The sequence below is a fragment of the Thermobia domestica genome, chromosome 12, assembly GCF_964235325.1.
Source record: "Thermobia domestica chromosome 12, izTheDome1.hap1.1, whole genome shotgun sequence".
Taxonomy (NCBI): Eukaryota; Metazoa; Arthropoda; class Insecta; order Zygentoma; family Lepismatidae; genus Thermobia; species Thermobia domestica.
Window position 1 is genome coordinate 80,455,551 of NC_137465.1, and position 5,526 is coordinate 80,461,076.

Consider the following 5,526-nt stretch of genomic DNA (forward strand, 5'->3'; position numbering starts at 1 on the left):
CCAAGTTTGGAGGCTGCCGCTTCTCCAGCCCCCCCATTTTAAAACCTTATAACTTCATACCGGAAGTGGTACAAACGAAAATTTTTGCGGTACATTCCGGCACAAACGTAGCACAAACGATTGTCATAGGTTTTGTTTTGAAATTTTTAGGTGGGGGCTGCCGTTTCCTCAGCCCCCACTTCAAAACCCTTATAACTTCGTACCGGGAGTGGTACAAACGAAAATTTTTGCGGTACATTCCGGCAGAAACGTAGCACAAACGATTGGCATAGGTTTTGTTTTGAAATTCCTAGGTGGGGGGCTGCCGTTTCCCCAGCCCCCACTTCAGAACTCTTACAACTGCGTACCAGAAGTGGTACAAACAAAAATTTTTGCGGTACATTCCGGCACAAACGTAGCACAAACGATTGCCATTGGTTTTGTTTCGAAATTCAAAGTTTGGAGGCTGCCGTTTCTCCAGCCCCCCACTTTAAAACCCTTTTAACTTCGTACCGGAAGTGGTACAAACGAAAATATTTGCGGTACATTCCGGCACAAACGTAGCACAAACGATTGGCATAGGTTTTGTTTTGAAAATTTTAGGTGGGGGGCTGCCGTTTCCTCAGCCCCCACTTCAAAACCCTTATAACTTCGTACCGGAAGTGGTACAAACGAAAATTTTTGCGGTACATTCCGGCACAAACGTAGCACAAACGATTGGCATAGGTTTTGTTTAGAAATTCCCAGGTGGGGGGCTGCCGTTTCTGCAGCCCCCCACTTCAAAACCTTTACAACTTCGTACCGGAAGTGGTACGAACAAAAATTTTTGCGGTACATTCCGGCACAAACGTAGCACAAACGATTGCCATAGGTTTTGTTTCGAAATTCCAAGTTTGGAGGCTTCCGTTTCTCCAGCACCCCCCACTTTAAAACCCTTATAACTTCGTACCGGAAGTGGTACAAACGAAAATTTTTGCGGTACATTCCGGCACAAACGTAGCACAAACGATTAGCATACTTTTTGTTTCGAAATTCCAAGAGTTGAGGCTGCCGTTTCTCCAGCCCGACAACTTTAAAACCCTTAAAACTTCGTACCGGAAGTGGTACAAACGACAATTTTTGCGGTACATTCCGACAGAAACGTAGCACAAACGATTGGCATAACTTTTGTTTCGAAATTCCAAGGTTGGAGGCTTCCGTTTCTCCAGCCCCCCCCCCAACGTTGAAACCCTTATAACTTCATACCGGAAGTGGAACAAACGAAAATTTTTGCGGTACATTCCGGCACAAACGTAGCACACACGATTGGCATAGGTTTTGTTTCGAAATTCCAAGGTTGGAGGCTGCCGTTTCTCCATCCCCCCCACTTTAAAACCCTTATAACTACGTACCGGAAGTGGTACAAACGAAAATTTTTGCGGTACATTCCGGCACAAACGTAGCACAAACGATTGGCATAAGTTTTGTTCCGAAATTCCAAGTTTGGAGGCTGCTGCTTCTCCAGCCCCCCATTTTAAAACCTTATAACTTCATACCGGAAGTGGTACAAACGAAAATTTTTGCGGTACATTCCGGCACAAACGTAGCACAAACGATTGTCATAGGTTTTGTTTTGAAATTTTTAGGTAGGGGGCTGCCCTTTCCTCAGCCCCCACTTCAAAACCCTTATAACTTCGTACCGGAAGTGGTACAAACGAAAATTTTTGCGGTACATTCCGGCACGAACGTAGCACAAACGATTGGCATATCTTTTGTTTCGAAATTCCAAGGTTGGAGGCTTCCGTTTCTCCAGCCCTCCCACACATTGAAACCCTTATAACTTCATAGGTTATAACACACACAAACGTACAAACACACAAACGTTCGTCCACAAACGTAGCACAAACGACTGCCATAGGTTTTGTTTGGAAATTCCAAGTTCGGATTCTGCCCTTTCTCCAGCCCCCCACTTTAAAACCCTTTTAACTTCGTACCGGAAGTGGTACAAACGAAAATTTTTGCGGTACATTCCGGCACAAACGTAGCACAAACGATTGCCATAGGTTTTGTTTGGAAATTCCAAGTTTGGATTCTGCCCTTTCTCCAGCCCCCCACTTTGAAACCCTTATAACTTCGTACCGGAAGTGGTACAAACGAAAATTTTTGCGATACATTCCGGCACAAACGTAGCACAAACGACTGCCATAGGTTTTGTTTCGAAATTCCAAGTTTGGAGGCTGCCCTTTCTCCAGCCCCCCACTTTAAAACCCTTTTAACTTCGTACCGGAAGTGGTACAAACGAAAATTTTTCCGGTACATTCCGGCACAAACGTAGCACAAACGATTGGCATACCTTTTGTTTCGAAATTCTAAGGTTGGAGGCTTCCGTTACTCCAGCCCCCCCACTTTGAAACCCTTATAACTTCGTACCGGAATGGTAAAAACGAAAATTTTTGCGGTACATTCCGGCACAAACGTAGCACAAACGATTGCCATAGGTTTCGTTTCGAAATTCCAAGGTGGGGGGCTGCCGTTTCCCCAGCCCCCCACTTCAAAACTATTATAACTTCGTACCGGAAGTGGTACAAAGGAAAATGTTTGCGGTACATTCCGGCACAAACGTAGCACAAACGATTGGCATAGGTTTTTTTTCGAAACTCCAAGGTGGGGGGGCTGGCGAAATGCACCTGAATTTCTGTACTAAAGAGGGGATTTCCCTACTAGCATTTTAACCAGATATTTCAATCAATATTGGCAATCACTGTCAACTACAATATAAATATATAATAAGTACTATACAGGAAAAAGCATAAGGGGAAGGCGATTTAGTGAATTTAGTTCATTTTGGTTTGTTTTGGGAATACTGGAAATTGATTGGCAAACAGAAGCTAGTCAGAAACAGGATAGAAATATAGAGGGTGTTTCAAAACAACACCGACAAAGTTTGGGAGCTGATTCCTGACACCAAAATAAAACAACTGGGTGCACAAATGGTTCCTTTTGGCGCTATGGCCAGCCAAAAACTTGTCGGAAAAATGCCCAAAACAGACGTAACTCGAGAACAAAATGTCGGATCGAAATTGGAGGAAGGAAATGTATATTATTTTTTGTCATAGCTTTCATTAATGCACAACTCGATATGGTACAGGGGCGGCACAAAGATCATCCCAAAGAAATTGAAGAATTATTGGGATATTTTATGAAACGTTGATCGAGGCAAGTTAACTACAATTATATACGATATTTCAACTAACAGGAATCTTAGAACATGGCCAAAGTTACAAGGACATCGTTAAAATTATATAAAAAGGGAAGATGCACATATTTGATTGATCTACTTTGTCTCAATATAGAATTGGCTATCGAGGAAGAGCTGAAATTATATGAAGTCCATAAAGTTTAAATGTTCTGCCTTCTAGTCTAATGAAGACGTAATGATCACACATGGCTATGGGGTAGCGTGTGCGACTTTCGCATAGATGACCTTGCTCCGATTAGCGGCGGAAGCGCAAGCAGTTCGGATCTCACGTTAATCCGTAGCTCCATATCTCATGTACTTTTGCTATCGAAGGGATGCTAAGCTGAAATCCGATTCTAAAATAGAGGTAATAGATGGAAGCTAATTTTTTAGAAATAATTCGTGAAATGAGAATGTAGGAGAAAACAGGATAATCCCGAGAAATCTCACGGGTACGGTGGTATCCACTACAAATTTTTATAGTCTGAGTTCGAACGAGGTCTATCCCACACCAGAAGTAAGCGCTCTATCCCTAAGTCACCCTGCCCCTACTTTGGAGTTGAGGTGATTTTAGTTTAGCGTCCCTTTTAGCAGCGAGGCTATATGAGACGTGGACCTACTGATTAACGTGGAATCCGAACCACATGAGCTTCCGCCGGGAATCGAGCCCCTACTTTGGAGGAAACACTATGATTCTGACAGATGTATCGATATACTAAATATTGTGTGTGATAAACCAACATACAAGAAGTACAAACTGTCAGAATGTGGGATTCATGGAGTTTCCTTCGTACGAAAATGGTAAGTACGTTTTTCTATGTCAGTTATTCTCAACTGGATGCCCGCGTCTCTTAGGGATTGGGGGAGGACACGGTGACTCAGTGGTAAACAGCTTGACTCTGGTACGTGGGGCCTCTGGTTCGATCCACAGCCAAGAAACTTTGTGGTGGACACCATCGTATTGTATGTGAGTTTTCTCGGGATACTCCATTTCATTCCACATTCTCAGTCCGTCATATCTTCCATCAACATTCACTTGCCTCAATCATTGTCTCCCCTAGCCTAAAAAGCATAGTTGTGGTTCGTTAAAATGAAATACTTCATTCCATTTACAGGGGTTGCTTACTGTTTGTCGATGGGTTACCGTTAGAGTCGATTTGTGAGTATTTTAGCATTATTAGTTGTATTATGTACAAGAAATAGCTCACATATCTAGAAACAAAGAAAACTAACAGTGAAATATGATATTCGACAGTGAAATATAATAATATACAATTTGGATATCAAATTTCAAGGTTAGTTTTCGTGGCTTTGGATACGTTCAATTTACATCTGTTTTCGTGATATTCCAACTTTCAACATACGAGTATCCGTCCCCTAGATTTTCGTAAGTAACTATGAAGATTATCCTAAATCTAACAAATAAGTACAGATAACGATCACTAAAGATCATATTGACTTTTGAGAACATGCTGGTCCTAACTTATATACCATATCACTACTTTTTATTTCCAAAGTTATCACAGATTTCAAAATGGCGGATATCAAGATGGCGCCGGAGGTTCGTGATCTAATCTGCTCATTCTTCTTTTGTAAATACGTGAAATTACTACAATTTGCATTGTCCATCTTTCACTATTTTCACGATTAAACAGTTTATTTGATGTATTTCAATAACATAGCATAGCCCTTCTCCCATCAATTTTGACCCTCCTTCGTTTCTTATGACGTTCAACCCTTATAACCTTGCACATATACATATTTCTCCATCCTCTATCAGTCGCACTACGTGTCATCCCGGAACTCGATTCATCCTTTTGGACCCTTTACTTGTCTGACAATTTCTTATTGATGGAGGGACAGGGAAAATAAATCTACAATGACCGACAAGTAACACTTCCCAAGTGAAACACTCCGATTTTGATAAAATTTGCCAGGTATATACTACACATAAAACGAATACGTGTATTTTTATTTTCTGCAGTAAAACTGTTTTGGGGGGCCAAACCTCCCAAGCAAACTTTTGAAAGTTGACGCCCGAAAGACAAAAACAAGTGCAACGAAGTGGACGAAATTGTGCAAAGATATTGAAAACATAAAATGAAGAAGTACGGGTTCGTATTTTCCAGGAAAAAACGGTTAGGTGGGGCATGGACCCCTCCAAATCTTTAATCACGAAATATCAAAATTGCTAATAACAGTATGTCAGAAGTGCCTAAACGACATGAAGAATTGGAACAATACTTAGTGTAGGGATAATAAGGAAAGGATAAACGAATATGGGTTCCTTATTTTCCGCGGAAAAAAGCTTTAGGCGACAAAATCCCCAA